The 18,171-nt window shown below is 37.4% G+C and overlaps 1 protein-coding gene across 1 annotated transcript in view; it reads left to right on the top strand.

The window, feature by feature from the left end:
• The window catches only part of LOC106067101 (uncharacterized), an 85,901-nt gene that overhangs the window by 29,879 nt on the left and 37,851 nt on the right, over positions 1–18,171 (top strand). The window contains exon 2 of the mRNA XM_056012257.1: positions 8,981–9,125. The gene's annotated coding sequence lies outside the window, so the exon portion shown is untranslated. The remainder of the gene's footprint in view (positions 1–8,980; positions 9,126–18,171) is intronic.

Here is an 18,171-nt window from a genome sequence, read left to right as displayed (position 1 = left end):
ATTTACAAAACGTTAGATCGTGCTTTCTGCTATGCACGAGCGGCATGGACTGCCTTGATGTCTTCGAGGTTGCGTTGGGCCTAATCATTTTGCCGGTCGGCATGGGCCTTTGATGGCGCTCCCATTTTTTTGCTCCTTCCCTCCCCGTCTTTTAATGGTTCCAATGAAATTTAACCAAAAAGAGGGATGAGAGAGGTTAAGTAAGAAAACATTGAAGATAGGCGCGACAATTAGCTCTTTAACAATACTTAATAGAAATTAACTTTAACACATACACACAGCCGCGAAATTGCAAACCACCCAACTTATTCACAGCTCAATATGGGTTTAAAGCTCTACTTTCTGCGATTTGAAAAGAAAAAGTAGGTTTCTTTTTGTTTATATTTAATAACATAGATCTAAAAATACTACACTTAAGGCTTACAAAAAAAAATTATTTAATTAAAAAATAAATCTAGATCTAAATCAATTTTTATACTATTATAATATATGGCAAACTTATGCTTAGTATGAAGTCATTAATGATGAAAATTATTAAAATAATTACAATAATTTATATAGCGCTGTGACATCCGATATTTAATGAAAGGAGATTTATATTTTAAATAATGGGTCATGGTATATTCATATACAAATCGCGTTTTTGAGAATGTACTAGGAGGAAGCAAGAGCTTTTCACATTAAGTAAGTGACTCTCTAACCGTTCTGCTTTCTCTTATCTTTTAATGGAATTGGTTGCCTGAATCAGCCAGGAAAACTAATGATTTAGCATATTTTAAGTCACAGATCAACATGCATGACTAGATTGACACATGAAATGCGTAAGACGTAACAATCTTATTTTTTTGAAGAAACGTCTGTAATCTATAAGTAATACCAAAAAAGCCTCAAACTCATTAGGCTGCTGTTGTATTGTTTATAGTTTTCAGACTACTTATATGTATAAATAAAATACATTATGTAATCCTACGAATGCATACATCCAGTTTTCGCTGCCTTATCAAACTTTATATATTTTGTAGAGAATTAGGCTTACACCTATAATATAACACATGGGTGTCGCCGGGAGGGGAGGGTCTTCAAACCATCACTTGCCTCAGACCTCATTGTCTGAAAGGGAAACTTTACTTACAACCCCAGTGCAGCCATCTTAAGCAAACTACAGTCACCAAATTTTATGGGCGTAGCCAAAAGGGGTTTGTGGTTTCCCTACAATTTCCAATACAAAAGCTATAACAAAACTATAGTTACCATTTTCAACCAGTCGCTGGACTCCATTGAATAGCAGATTTGGTTTTTGAATTTTTTTTACCGGAAGAGTAGCAGGCTAATTGCACTGTAGACACCTCAGAATATGCCTTTTTAAAGCTTAAAATAACGGAAATAATGCCCACTGGGGGCGGGGGGGCAGGGGGAGCCCACAGCGCTCACCCGGACTCCCTAGCTGCCCTTTGGCGGTGTGTACGTAATTGTTTTAGAATTGGTGTATTTTTATGAAAAAAATCGCTTGCATAATTAATTTCATAAATTAAACGGTTTGCTTTTAGAAAACCAAAAGTAGCCGTTGCACCTAAACTTTTCAAGCCGCATCGCATGGAGAAATAATATTGTTGATATCTCTTCTAGTTTTCGAGATCTGAGTGTGACAGACGGGCAGGCGGACATTTTGCACAAACCAAATAGCGGCTTTTTCCCTTACTGGGCAGCTAATAAATGTACTTTTTTCAAAATCGTACCATAATTCAGTCTCACGTTCTGAAGTTATCTGCCCTAACTAAACCCAATGTCGAGAGTGCCACTTATCTTGCATCATTCACAACCAATCGTTAACTTCTCCTCACCGTCACCATAGAAACACACACACACACACACACTCCATAACATTCAGTTAACATGTTCTGTAGGCTAAAGATCACTTTATATAAGAAGCTATAAGAGTCTAGATTATAAGTAAACCATGCAACTATTTTAAATATTTTAATGAGTAAGACCAGGGCCGTCGCTACCTATTGTGCAATGTGTGCATTATACGCAGGCAGCCGAACGTAGGGGGCGTGGCCAAATCTTACTACGAGAAAAAGGCGTTGTAGACGTCAGGAAAAAGAGTTTCTGAAGTTGAAAACTCACCAATGAGTCGAGTGTTTACTGAGGGTAATTCACAACCTCATGACCAAACACAAGAGGTCGGTCTACTCCCTGACTCGCACCCCACACAATTGAGAGGTGCTGTTGGTGGTAGAACAAGAGGAGCCAAAAGGATCAAATGGACGAGAGAAATGAATATAGACATCATCAAATCGTTCTTCCGTGTAAACATTTGTGATGATAAACCTCTCCCAGGTTATAGGCAAAAACTCTCCCTGGAATTTAACAAATTATACCCTAATCTAAACCTTACAGAGCAGAATGTTGTAGACAGAAGATCTGTAATAATTAAAAAATGTTATTTGACCCCTGCAGAAATTGACGTGATAAGAAGGGAAGTAGGTCATGAGCTTCATATACAAGAGCTCATCTCAGACATAAACGACACGCCCACACAGCCGACCAACGAAGACATTAGTAGAACACCCAACCAACAAGAGAATGACCCAACATCGGCAATAAGCAATGAGCTACACTCAAAATTTTCTAATCTTATAGACCGTTATAAAAACACCAATCTTAACTCTAGGCCTCGTATCCCCAAGCTAAACGTCAAGAAAGAGACAAACACATATATTAATGAAATAAATAAAGTCTTAGCCAACCATTTTGAAACACCAAGAAACTTGTTTGAGACACACCTCGCTATATACTGCGCCGCTGTGGCTGTCACGGAGCTCTCTGGACAAAAGACCTTCGAGCTAGGCCCAATTAATCAAAGACCAAAACAACATGTGCCAGCATGGAAAAGGCGCCTTGAAGACAATATTAATCAACTGAGAAGCCAAATGGATACAATTGGACAATATCTGGGAAACAACCATTCCGCGAAAATACTTAACAAAATAAAGACAATACTAAAAACAACTGGAATCAAATTGACGGACTGTGATAGCCACGCACGACTCTTATGTTTGAAAGATACTCTGAGACAGAAAGCTAAACTAAAGGGAGCTAGGTTAAAGCGCTACAACGAAACCACCAAAAGAAAGGAGCATAACGCTTTATTTCAGCACACGAGAAAACAGTTCTTCCGTAAACTAGCTGATAATGGTGCTGACAAAATTCAAACCATTGATAGCACTAAACACGGCTCCTTTACCGACTACTGGGCGGCGCTTTGGTCCGACCCGCTACATTACAATGTGCAGGCTGACTGGATTGAGGAAATCCAAACTAAAAACAACCTAATACCAGAAATGCCTGATGAGGATTTCACAGCTGAGGAAGTCTCCGCAGCTATTTCAAAAACCCACAACTGGACTGCTCCTGGACCGGACAATATACACAACTTTTGGCTGAAAAAACTTACAGCCGTACATGCACCACTAACATCAAGTTTTAACGAGCTAATATCAGAACCGTCTTCAATGCTGTTGGAACTCACTGAAGGGAGAACATCTCTCCTCCCCAAAAAAGGGGATCCGAACCAACCATCAAACTATCGCCCTATCACTTGTCTGTCAGTGGTGTATAAACTATTAACTTTACTTTTAAAAAGTAAAATGTATAAATTTTGTTCTGCCCATAAGCTACTAGCAGATGAACAACAAGGTTGCATTGAAGAGTCGATGGGCTGTAAAGTACAGCTAACTATAGATGGTATTATATTGCATCAAGCTAATAGAAGAAAGAGAAATTTACACATGTGTTACATCGACTACAAAAAAGCTTTCGATTCAGTTCCGCATGATTGGCTATTAAAAACCCTGGACATCCATAGAATCAACCCAAGAATAAAACAACTATTAAAAGTCTGTATGAATAATTGGAAGATAAACCTGCACCTAAATCGTGATAAACTAGGTTCTGTGCACATAAGAAGAGGTATATACCAGGGTGACTCACTATCTCCACTCTGGTTCTGCCTAGCGATTAATCCTCTATCTACATTACTCCAAGACTCTACAAACGGTTTTAGGGTTGACACTAAATGTACAAAATGTGTGTCCCACTTATTATACATGGATGATCTAAAGCTATATGCAGAAACCGAGCAAAAATTACACACCTTAATCAAAACGGTAAAATGCTTTAGTGACGATATCTGTATGTCTTTTGGCCTGGATAAGTGTGGCATTATAAGCATTAAAAAGGGCAAGGCAACGAACACCAACATTGCATTTGAAGGCATCGAGGAATTGAACTCTGCCTCTCTTTATAAATATCTTGGAATAAACCAGAATGCCAAGATAAACCATAAGAAATTAAAAGAGGACTTTCTTGGCAAATATAGGCAAAGAGTTAATAAAATCCTCAACACCAAACTGTCTGGCAGTAATCTCATCACTGCAATAAACAGCTGGGCCGTCCCTGTGCTCCTTTACACGTTCGGTGTGATCAAATGGACTGACACCGACCTACATGACATTGACAGACTCACTAGAAAATTACTAACCAAGTTTCGATGCCTACACCCCAAGTCCTCCACCATAAGGTTATACCTGCCCAGGAAGGATGGGGGTCGTGGATTGCAGAACATCTTCAAATTGTGTAAGATGCAAGTTTTAAAAATACGATCAAAACTGCTCGCCTCCAGCAACAAATTAGTTTCCTTCCTACGGAAATACGACTCCGATGCAACCCCTCTGAACCTACACAATGCTGATGTCAATATCGGTTTGGACGACGTAGGGCATGAGATTCGCCAATGGGAAGAAAAAACACTCCACGGAAAATTTCCGGCTTCATTACATGGGGACAACATCGACAAGGCTGCTTCCTTAACATGGCTCAAAGCAGGTCATCTCTACCCTGAAACAGAAGGCTTTGTTACAGCAATACAGGACAGAGTAATCAGGACAAAAAATTACGAGAAGCATATCCTGAAACTCAATGTTGTCGACAAATGCCGAAAATGTGGAAATGTGGGCGAGTCGATTGAACACATTATGGCAGGATGTCCAGCCCTATCAGAATCAGCCTACCTAGGTCGCCATAACCAAGTTGCAAAGTTAATACACCAGCACCTTGCTTTGACGTACAAATTGATCGGTAAGGACACTCCCCCTTATTATAAATACTCTCCGCAAGAGGTCCTCGAGTCTACTGAACATCTGCTGTACTGGGATAGGCCTATTCTGACCGACAAAACGGTAGATTTCAATCGCCCGGATCTGCTGTTCATCGATAAAAAAGAAAAAACCGCTACCATTATCGATATCGCCGTACCACTGTCTCATAATTTAAGAAAAACTGAGATAGAAAAACAAAGAAAATATGGGAACCTAGGCTTGGAGATTAAGCGTCTATGGAAATTGTCCAAAATAACAATATACCCCATTGTTATATCAACCGAGAGGATAATAACAACTGACCTCACAGACACCTTCAAGGCCCTTAACATTCCTAGGAACATCTTCGTTGCCTGTCAGAGGGCGGTACTGCTGCAGACCTGCCACATCACCAGAAAATTCCTCAGTGGAAACTGTTAAAGGGACTACGATGAATTTTGTTTCTCTTTAGCGAAACTCGACCCTGGCAGCGCCAGAGAATGACTACTCGTTCATTTCTAACATAATAATAATAATAATAATAATATTTATAAAGCGCTGTTAAGAAACTTAATGTAGGCTCAAGGCGTTGTGATAACATTACAAATATAAACACGAGAGCTAAAATGATAAACTAATCTAAACAAAAGTTTTCAACAGGTTGGTCTTAATGTTCTTCTTGAAAGTTGAGTAGCATGTTGTCTGTCTGAGATCAATGGGGAGTGAGTTCCATATCTTTGGTCCGTGCACAGAAAAAGCCCGCAGACTGTAGCTTTTGAGGAAGAAAGGTGGCACCACCAGAAGAGTTGAGTCCATTGAGTCAGGGCTCCTTGAGGGACATATGGAGGGATACGAAAATGTTGCGAATACGAAAGGGAAAAAAAAAAAGGAATGGTCTACAAAAATGGATTTAAATCAGAGAGCGCTTTAGGTACGGTATCCAGCTCAGTCGTAATACATTTTTTTTTGCTAAAAATAAAGGGAAGGGGGGGGGGCGATATTTTTTAATTTTGCAAAAAGGCGGCCACAACCCTCGCGGCAGCCCTGAGTAAGACTCTACGGATGTACGATAAGGTTTTGCGGTGAGTAACGGATTCTAGTCGATGGAGGCCCTGACCAGGTTTCATGAAGGCCCCGTCCAACTTGAAGCTTCAATGTAAATACATTTAATATGAATAATTTAAAAGAATGCTATATTTGTGACGAATTTTAAAAAATACACTGAATTCACCAGGCTCTCTCTCTCTCTCTCTCTCTCTCTCTCTCTCTCTCTCTCTCTCTCTCTCTTTTACAACAATTATAATTAACTCACTCCTTCTGTCTATATTTATGGGTGGATTCTTTTACACTTTTTTCTCCCACTTCACACGTGAAACAATCAAACCAATTTTCGAATCAATTAGTGGTCATTAATTATTTTGTTTATGCAGATAAGGGGTCGTAAAGCTTGCGAATTTGAGAGATATGGCAGTGATTGATCGGTGCTCTCCCTTCACTTAATATAAGCTTTGTCTTGTAGTTTTCAAATTTTACTTTTTTTTTTTTTTTTAACAATGTCTCTGCTGACCCCAAAGCTCTGGCAATAAATGTTGACACTCCAGATAGATTTCCTCCCCAAGTGAGAAGACAGTGTCAGGTCTCCTTTGTTAATGATCAGGTCATAAGCTTAAGACTTGGGCCAACTCGTTGAATGAAAACTGAGACAAAAAACAACAAAAAAACAAATTGAGTGCCAAGTTGAACACTAAACAGTATAGGCCCCCCCCTCCTCCTTCTTCTTCCCTCGTGTAAACTTAATTCGGTATATATGATCAAGAATGGCTGTTCTTACTGGGCTAGGTATAGACCTGACTAAGCATTTACTGCGCTTGACCTGGGTTATCACATTACCGCACGGGTAGAAGAAAGCATAAAGTAGCATGGTTGTAGCCAAAGGGGGGGGGGGGGGACGGAATTCAGTGACTGATTTTTTGCTTTCATTTTGTTTATTTTAGGTGAGATTTTAATACTAAATCATCACTTACCACAGCACAGCCGAGGGGGTTTTGAGTTTAAAAACCCCTACCAGAGGGTTTTGAGTTAAAAAAAAATATCAGGGGGTTTTGAGATAAAAATCCCTACCAGGGGTTTTGAGTTTAAACCCCCTATCAGGGGTTTTGAGTTTAAACCCCCTACCAGGGGTTTTGCAGTTAAATCCCCCTCTTCTATAAGCAAAACTAAAAAAAAATGCAAACGACAATCCCCAAATTCCAAGAAAACAGCTAAGGAAGATTTTGACTTTAAAACCGCCTCCAAAAATTACGATAAACCCCCTCTCAATATAAAAAAAGCAAATTACACACTCAAAATTCTATGAGCGTAGTTAAGCTAATGAGGGGTTTTGAGTTTAAATCCCCCTCCTCCAGATGTAGCTAAATGGGGTTTGGAATTAAAAACTCCAGAGATTTTTTTAGTTTAAAACCCCTCAATAGATGATTTTGACGATAAAACTTTCCTTTTCGATATAAAATCTAAAGCGAAATACAGGCATGTTACAAATTTCTACCAGTGGCTTGGCTCCATTAATAAAGTGTGAATAGTCTTCTACCGAAATTGAAAAACACTATATGTGGCTCAACAAAGATGGCTAAGACAGATTTTAGGAGTCAGTTATAGAGATCGGGTCTAAATCAAAGAAATCATATGCCGAACTGGGAGTCGAACCCTTAGTAAGGTTGTGACAGAGCGTCGCATGAAGTTTTGCGGGACATGTTCTCCGACAAAATGAATTACGCATAATAAGAGTTGCGGAAACAGCTTGCCGGAAAATGCGCCGAACGGCGCGAGAGAGTCTAAGTCAGTGAGAATAGCACATTAGGTTTTTGAAATAAAACTTTTTAATAGCAAGATAATGCACTGTAGATACCTCAGAATATGCATTTTATTGGCTTTCAATACCAGAAATAGTGCTCGGAGGCGGGGCTTCTCCCCGCGCTGGGGGAGCGCTGCGAGCTCCCCCAGACCCCCTTGCTAGCAAGGGTGAGGAGTCTACAAGTTTTCCACTAATTCCAAGAAGAACCTATTCTAGGACACAATAAGCGTCTTCCGAAAGGGTCAGAATGTAATAAAGATTAATTATGTTAAACACACACACACATATATATAATTTTTTTCGCGCCGGGGGCGGGGGGAATCCCCCCCCCCCCAAAACCCCCCCTTAAAAAAATCCTGGCTACGCCCATGTAAAGGAGGATAGGGCCTAAGAAAGAATATTCCTCGAAAAGGCATAGATCGTTTGGCTACCTATCAAAGGGACTTATGTTCGAAATTCCAACTCAACCTGGGCAACACAGAAACCTTACATCCAGATTTTATTCCAGATACTCCCAACATGTCCGTTAAAGAGATAGAGGTTGTTCCAGATTTTGAAAATGAAAAATGAATGAAAAATGGTTTCTTAAAATCGATCTTTTGACTTGACCTATATTTGCCCAAAGTAAAAAAAAAAAACAAATCTAATAATAGAGTGAATAGAAATTGTCGAAAAAAACAAACAACACCAAAAGGTTGTTAAAAACATCTCTTATGACAAATGTGACAATTGATTTTCTTGCCTAAAATGTTAGAAGTCTTATCATCGATAAATACCTCGATTCCTCGCGCGGTTAAATGTAAGGATTGGAACAAAACTAAATTTCAAAGGTGAAACTAAAACTAAGTTTAAACTAAAAAAAAAAAGAACTGTAATGTTTTTAACCAAAGAAATGAAACGAAATAGCTGGAGTGTTAAGAAACATTTGACCTGTGACATGCATGATTGATCATACTAATGAACTATTTTCGTGTCTGACTGCTCAACATAGAAGAAACATTTGTGCGAAAAGAAAAAAAACGCCTGCTGGTCTTGTCATCATCCCTCCACACTACAGTAGACTAGGTCTGCCTGTGAACATCTATCTGACCAGGTTGTTAAGATCAGTCGGTGACAGTCTATTTACTTTTGGGCAGGTAGGATGCTAATTAATAAGATATATTTCTCTTTTAAAAAAAAAAAAAATCTTTTTCCTAATACTCGTAAAGGTATATAACTGCGTACCTAATCTCAATAATTGGCCTACAAGCAAGAGCTATTAATGGGGGTGTACTACATGTTCCTGCTGTGAGTAAAGTATCGTTTACCGCTAATGAATTAATTTAAACTACTAAATATTTACCTTAGATACTACAGATGCCCACTTTAAACTAACGGAAAATAAGCACTCTTAAACATTTTAAAACCAGCTTAGCTCTCGACTTGATTTCTCCCAGTAAGCCAAGAATGTAACGAAATAAAAAAGAACAGACTACGTTGGGCAGGTCACCTTGAAAGAATGTCAGACAACAGAGGGGCGAAAATCGTATACAGGCAAAAACCAAAAGGCAGGCGACCCAAAGGCAGACCCCGAATGCGATGGATAGATGACGTGGAAGCAGATCTGAAGCAGCTTGGGGTTAGGGCGTGGAGACGAAAGGCCCAGGAGAGATCTGAATGGAAGGATGTGTTAAAGCAGGCCAGAGCCCTCCATGGGCTGTAGCGCCACTGGGATGGATGGATGGAAGCCAAGAATGTATTACCCAGTGACCGAGCCTTGCTCGGTTAAATGTTTTGTTTGAGACACATAAAATATTTTATGTTCACCAAATCCTTTTGCAATGACGAAAGTTGGAAAAAAATTGAAAGACCTTCATTTATGTTCTACTAGTTCTTTGTGTCATATGGTGATTTTAATAGTAAATCTTTTTTTTTTACGAAACCTCAGAATTTGCGCTATTCAATTTTAGCTTTGTCATCATAGGAATACTTGGGTCTTAGGCCTCTTTTCTTTGCCTCTTTTTGGGGTTTTGTATGCCTCTTTTTTTTGGGGCCCTCCTGCCTCTTTTATGGGGCTTTTTGTTTATTTATTTATTTAAATTTAAATTGTATTTGTAAGTTCTCACATTTCACAAATAGTAAATGATAAAGAATTAAAGAGAAAATTTGAAATATGATTAACCTATACTTAATAACTTTACAAAAATGTAATAGTACTATTGGGGATATTATTTAATAGCAAAGACATACTACATAACTATTGAAAGTAAATCCTCTATGGATTTAAATGGCTTTAAATCAGCAACAAAAACAGTAAACTAAGGTGTACATCGAGGAACAATTTCTGGTCCACTTTTATTTTCAATTGACGAATATGATTTGCCATAGTGCATTAGTTCAGGAACGGAAGTCAGATTATTTGCAGACGATTGCATAAGATAAGGCCTAAGTAGAAATGTTGATAGCTTCAGTACTACACCATATGTTGCAAGTGTAAAGTGTAAAGCTGGGATGTTCTAACAAAGTAAAATTCTAGTTTGAATATTTCTTATCCATGTCAGATTTTATGATACCAAAAACTCACTTTGTAATCTTGTTGTAACAATACAAGCTACACTTAATCTGACGTCAAATTTTGGGATCTAATTGAGGGTATAAATTCTGGCCAGATTTTTTTTCACCTTAGCACACGGTGTTTATACGCCCCGGTGGTTATGTGTACGCCTGGGACGGGTAGCGTAGCCAACACGCAAAGGTTCAATGACCAGCCAACGCCATTCAAAGCAGTACATCTCCCTGTCATTATAGTTAATTATTTATGATTGATTCATACATATTTCACTTCGCAATAAGCGTCTCTCTCTCTTTTTTTTTTTAATCAATTCCTACTTTCAGCTTGCACTCTCTTTAGTGTGAGTTAAAGGGAAATAATTGTGTGGAAACTGGAAGTGTATTAGACAAACTGGCTTTACAAGTATAGCGCCACATTTTTTTTTTAAATATACAAATATAAAATACTAGACTAGATCTAGATTCCAGATTTATGATTGTTCGAAGCTCAATGGAAATGATTTGAGAATAAAAAACTAACTACACTTTTTTATATTAATTATTCGATATTGGGCACAGTTTGACTACTGACTTTTCCATATGCTTGACAGCTGACTGTTCGATGTGCGCTCCAAACCACCTCAAATTACATAAGACTGCTGACTGTTCAATGTACGTTTCAGCTTACCATATATGTGCATGACTGCTGACTGTTCAATGTACGTTCCAGCTTGCCATATAATGTGCATGACTGCTGACTGTTCAATGTACGTTTCAGCTTACCATATAATGTACATGACTGCTGACTGTTCAATGTACGTTTCAGCTTACCATATAATGTACATGACTGCTGACTGTTCAATGTACGTTTCAGCTTACCATATAATGTGCATGACTGCTGACTGTTCAATGTACGTTTCAGCTTGCCATATAATGTACATGACTGCTGACTGTTCAATGTACGTTTCAGCTTACCATATAATGTGCATGACTGCTGACTGTTCAATGTACGTTCCAGCTTACCATATAATGTGCATGACTGCTGACTGTTCAATGTACGTTCCAGCTTGCCATATAATGTGCATGACTGCTGACTGTTCAATGTACGTTCCAGCTTACCATATAATGTGCATGACTGCTGACTGTTCGATGTACGTTTCAGCTTACCATATAATGTGCATGACTGCTGACTGTTCAATGTACGTTCCAGCTTACCATATAATGTGCATGACTGCTGACTGTTCAATGTACGTTTCAGCTTGCCATATAATGTGCATGACTGCTGACTGTTCAATGTACGTTCCAGCTTGCCATATAATGTGCATGACTGCTGACTGTTCAATGTACGTTTCAGCTTACCATATAATGTGCATGACTGCTGACTGTTCAATGTACGTTCCAGCTTGCCATATAATGTGCATGACTGCTGACTGTTCAATGTACGTTTCAGCTTACCATATAATGTGCATGACTGCTGACTGTTCAATGTACGTTTCAGCTTACCATATAATGTACATGACTGCTGACTGTTCAATGTATGTTTCAGCTTGCCATATAATGTGCATGACTGCTGACTGTTCAATGTACGTTTCAGCTTACCATATAATGTACATGACTGCTGACTGTTCAATGTACGTTTCAGCTTACCATATAATGTGCATGACTGCTGACTGTTCAATGTACGTTTCAGCTTACCATATAATGTGCATGACTGCTGACTGTTCAATGTACGTTTCAGCTTACCATATAATGTGCATGACTGCTGACTGTTCAATGTACGTTTCAGCTTACCATATAATGTGCTATGTCGATTATCTTCAACTCGCAAGAAACATTCGAAACATTAAAACAAATACATGATAGCTACATTCTTCTTTTTTTTTTATTTAAATTGCATGATTTGCAAATAGCTTCTCCTAATTGATGAATGGATTACGATTTGGCAATTTTGTAGTGTTTCTATTCTTGAAACTAAAGATTACAAGTTTTCCTTTGGGTCAAGACTGAATTCATAGCATCTCTGTAATTGTGTTTTTCAGTACCTATAAAAAGTGCATGTGGGTATATGTGAATACAAATTGTTGGTGATAGAACATATATTTCTCTATTGTTATTCATAAAAGTTTTTAAAGGATTTTTAAAAAATCGATAAGCGATCTTAATTGAAATACCAAATGTTAAAAAACAAGTTCCAGGATTAAAACTAGCTCATATACCCGTTGATCATTTGGTCGCATTTGAGTGTACATTTTGGAAATAAACAGTACATTATATTGTGCGTTGTTCTCACACTCATGGCTGGATTTCAGTAGTGTGGAGACCCTATAATGAACAATCCTTGTGGAGGCCCTATAATGAACTATCCTTGTGGAGACCCTATAATGAACTATCCTTGTGGAGATCCTATAATGAACAATCCTTGTGGAGACCCTATAATGAACTATCCTTGAGGAGACCCTATAATGAACTATCCTTGTGGAGACCCTATAATGAACTGTCCTTGTGGAGACCCTATAATGAACTATCCTTGAGGAGACTCTATAATGAACAATCCTAGTGGAGACCCTATAATGAACTATCCTTGTGGAGTCTCTATAATGAACTATCCTTGTTGCGGCCCTATAATGAACTATCCTTGTTGCGGCCCTATAATGAACTATCCTTGTGGCAGCCCTATAATGAACAATACTTGTGGAGACCCTCCCCCTACCACCAATTGAAGACTTTAATGAAATGTATCTTAATGTTGAAGAAATGACACATAAGAGAATGTGTAGGCTGTCAGGATCTAGGAGTGTGTTTTTTTTTTATTTATATATGTAAATTATTTCGATCTCTGTGGATCAGTAATCATTGACGAATCTCCAGCACTATATTAATAATAAATTGTATGAACACCAACTACAGCAAAACAAGAACTTTAATAGCCACAAAAGGGACATGTCCAATAACACAATCAATAAAAACAATATCTTCAACTGCTAGAAACATAAGTCCAACAATACTGGATTGGAAAGAAAAGACCACTAAATAACTCTTTCTCTCTCTCTCTCTCTCTCTCTCTCTCTCTATATATATATATATATATATATATATATATATATATATATATATATATATATATATATATATATCACTCTCTCTCAAATATTACTACTATATGCGTCCTCTGTCCGGGACTCAATAAAACATTTTTTAGAAAGTAGGACAGACACAAAACATAGCCGTCAGATTTATAATATACGAATATTTACATCAAATTACAGTGACAATAGAAGTAAATTCAATACACTTAGAGACACTTCAGGATACAAGACTATAAAAGTAAACCAGCAATTATTCATAAAACACTAAACCACAATCTTGCAATACAAAAACAAAACATAAAAAAAGTACACACATAAAAACATGCCATCATTATTTATTATACATGTACTGGGACAAATTTTAATAAATGCTCCTTCTTCCCCAGTTCTATTAGAGAATGGAATGGGTTGCCTGAGTCAGCCTGGAAAGCCAACGACTTGGCAGATCCTAACATGATTAACATGCATGGTTAGATTGACACAGGGATAAGCGTAGGGCGTTATTATATTGTCTTTTGAAGTAACGTCTGCAATTTATAAGATAAGAAGATAAGAATTACTCGTTTCAAGGAAATCAGGTTTTTTTAAAAATGATAATGCAAAGACATGGGTTGGGGGCTGGGGGTAGATATATACTATATTGTTCCGAAACACCCTAATTACATTTTGAATTAACCATGACAGATGCAATATGTTGCAATCAGCTAAGACAGTGTTTCCCGAACTCTTTTCCTAACGGGACACCTCGCACATTTGTAGAATCTAGCGGAACCCTTCGCTTATTTTTTTTTTAGGTTGGATAATTTGCTTTTTTTAAAAAAAATATATAATAATTATTAAACCATATGTTAAGCTTAGAATAATTATAAACATATAAACATACATGCTTTACAAACTGTGATGGTAATTTTTCCTTGAAAAGAATATTTTATTGTTATCAGGCTATGCTGAATTATATCTGGTCTGGCGTCAAGCCTGTTTCTATACTTTGACATGATTCACACATGTATGTTTTAGGAAACCGATGTTTCGAAACACAATGGTATTCTTCGGACACTCTTGACCTTCAATATCTTTTAATGGTAGCTTTGTTTCAAAATTAGAGTTAGAATCTAGATCAGTTGAAAGTTCATAGTGACGTTGAAATAGATTTTTTTCCCATTACCCAGAGAGCTAATAAGATCAACATTTCTTTTCTGCATTTTCTTAGGAATTAACTTACATGTAGGGATAATAGTTAATTGTTCCAATGGCTCATGGAGCACTTATTCAGGCCTTCTCTCGCGTAGGCCTTGTGGTTTTGGGAAACACTGGGCTAATGAATAGATATAATAATCACTTACTTAGACTTGCATGACTAGATGCATGACGCGTAGGACGTAATCATCTTCTTTTTTTAAGTAACGTCTTAATTTTATAAGATAAGATAAGACTTGGATCCTGCAGAGCCGTTCGGCGCATTGGTCCGCAAGCTGTCTCCATATAGAAATACATATAATAGGGCCAAAAAAATATACACATGGATTCAGTATCATGTAGGAAGACACCCAAACAATATTGTCGATGTAATTTAGATTTAAAATGTATATTAATGTCTACACGTGTAGAATATAAGATGTGACCATGCACAAATAATTACTTAGGTCATCGTGAACCTAACATGTTTTGACAAATAATGTAAATAATAATGATCAAATCACATTCGATGACTGCATAGTCGTGTGGTATGCGCTCAGGACTATCGTCATGTTAGTCCAGGGTTCCAACCCTTCCCTCAGGCGTTTCAGGAGTTCGAGCTAGGACGTAATAATCTTCAATTATAAATCCACGTCCGAAAACGTCATAGTATGTGTTTATACAGTGATTTAGTGTGTCAAGACTACATTACAAATAAATATGTTCTGCTGGAGGCCGGTGTGAACAGTATAGAAGCGCTAATTAACGTTCGACAACTGCGCTTGGTCGGACACTTATCCGGCATGGGAGTCGAGCGCATGCCACAAGGCGATCTTCTTTGATGAGCTTAAAGGAGGACGGCGTAACAGAGGTGCCCCTCCCAGGAAGAACAATAAAGATCAACTCTGGCGACACTTCGCTCTCACAGGTATAGAGAAAAGTAGCTGGCAGCAGATGGCCTCGGAAATAGATGGTTGGAAAGCTCTCACAAAGGCTGAGGGTCAATTATTTGAGTCTCAAAGAAAAGCCATTATTGAAGTCAGGGACAGAAGACGGACAGAAAACTTAAATAGACCGCAGGCGGACAACGGCTTTGTCAGCATGAAATGTGGGAAAATATGCAGGTCGCAACTGGGTTTGGGTCGTCATGTGAATCACTGCACTCTTGTTATCTTCCAATGAAATGGCTGTCCAAAATTCTAAACGATAACGTATGTCTGGTTAGTTTGTCCTGAAGCTTTGTTATTATTATATATTTTTTACTAGCCGGGTATTACCTGCGTCCTGCGGGCCTTAGTTTGTGTATTACTAATCTAGTGGATTGGATTTAGATGTAAGTCAAACTTAGCTAATGACCCTTTCAAGTTTTTCTCTTTCGGCACAAAAATAAATGTAGTTTTGCGTAAATGGGTTTACCCGTTAAGCCGATACATTCATATCCACTGTAAAATACTATGGAAACGGGTTTACCCGTTTATTAAAAGTTTCTTTTATAGAGATAAATTTAGCTATTCAAATGAAAGAAGCGCGCGATGAATGGGATATAAAGTACGCCAGGATGTCGCAGATATAAGGAACTTTATATAAAAATTCTTTTGAAACACAAATCTGCAGGATAATTTTATTAAATAGTGAAATGAATGGACTATATCTTGTATTTTCATGTGTCAAAGTAAAAAACTATCTTTGCAAAAAGTAGTTCTTAAAATTAGATCTAGATGTAGATCCTCTCGGCCTTATAAAAATGGCTATATGACCTATATCCATGAAATAATAATACTTTCATAGAGTTGGGCAACTTTTTTTTTTAGGGTCTTAAGCTTGTTTTAGTGCTACTTTACAAGCTAAGTAAATAAGGTACATTTATGCCTAATTTTATCAAGATTGTTACCAAAAAGGCTTCACTTAAACAGGGCAGAGTACCAAAGGACTGGAAAGAAGCTAATGTCATCCCCCCTATTTAAAAAAGGAGAAAAATCAGACTCAGGAAACTACAGACCAGTATCACTTACCAGCATCACATGTAAAATCCTAGAACACATAATATGTAGCAGCATCATAAACCACTTAGACAAACATAATGTCCTCACACCATACCAACATGGCTTTAGGAAATATAGATCATGTGAAACACAACTAATAGGACTAATTGATGATTTTTCAAAAGGTTTAGATAATAGTGAACAAATAGATGCTATCTTACTAGATTTTTCTAAGGCTTTTGACAAAGTTCACCACCATAGTTTGCTTAAAAAATTAAAATATTTCGGCATTAATGGTTCACTGCATCAGTGGATTAAAGATTTTCTGATAGGGAGCGAACAAACTGTAATAATAAATGGGTCTAAATCAACACCGATAACAGTAAACTCAGGTGTACTTCAAGGAACAGTCCTTGGTCCTCTACTATTTTAAATTACATAAATGATTTACCAAATTGCATTACTTCAGGAACAAAAGTCAGATTATTTGCAGACGATTGCATAATATATAGAACAATAAAATAACACAAGACACAGATATTTTACAAAGAGAATTAGATGAATTACAGCAATGGGAATCAAATTGGAGCATGTCTTTCCACCCAGAAAAATTAATTCCACTTATCTTATTCATGGCAAACCAGTAACACAGACTAAAAATGCAAAATACCTAGGTGTTATAATAAATGAAAAACTGTCATGGAATCCACATATTGATGAAACTACAAAAAAATCAAACAAAGCATTAGGATTTATTAAAAGAAATTTCTATCAATCAAATAAGAACATAAAACTAAAATGTTATTTAACCTTGGTTAGGCCAATAATAGAATATGCATCCTCCGTTTGGGACCCTTCAACTCAAGAAAACATTAAGAAACTGGAACAGACACAAAATAGAGCAGTGAGATTCATAACAAACGAATATTCACACTTAACCAGAGTAACACCTTTAGTAAAATCAATAAATTTAGAAAGCCTTCAGGACAGAAGGCACAAAAGTAAAGTAGCAATCATACATAAAACACTGAACCATAATCTTCAAATACAAAAACAAAATTTAATAAAATACTCTGAAAGACAAAAAGATAAAGGCACATTCCTCGTCCCATATGCTAGGACAAATTTGTACAAATACTCCTTCTTCCCTATTGCTATTAGGGCATGGAATGGGTTGCCTGAGCTAGCCAGGAAAACCAGTGACTTGGCAGAATTTAAGTCATTGGTTAATATGCATGACTAAATGCATGATGCGTAGGACGTAATCATCTTCTTTTTTGAAGTAACGTCTGTATTATATAAGATAAGATAAGATAAACGATTTTGATTTCTATGCGGAACATTGTGCACACATAGGCCTACATACGCGTCACTTTCTGCTGTATAGTATAGAATAGTATAGATTATTC

Source organism: Biomphalaria glabrata, chromosome 15, assembly GCF_947242115.1.
Source record: "Biomphalaria glabrata chromosome 15, xgBioGlab47.1, whole genome shotgun sequence".
NCBI lineage: Eukaryota > Metazoa > Mollusca > Gastropoda > Planorbidae > Biomphalaria > Biomphalaria glabrata.
Note: the sequence above shows the minus strand (reverse complement) of the source record. Positions and strands in the feature narration are given on the sequence as shown.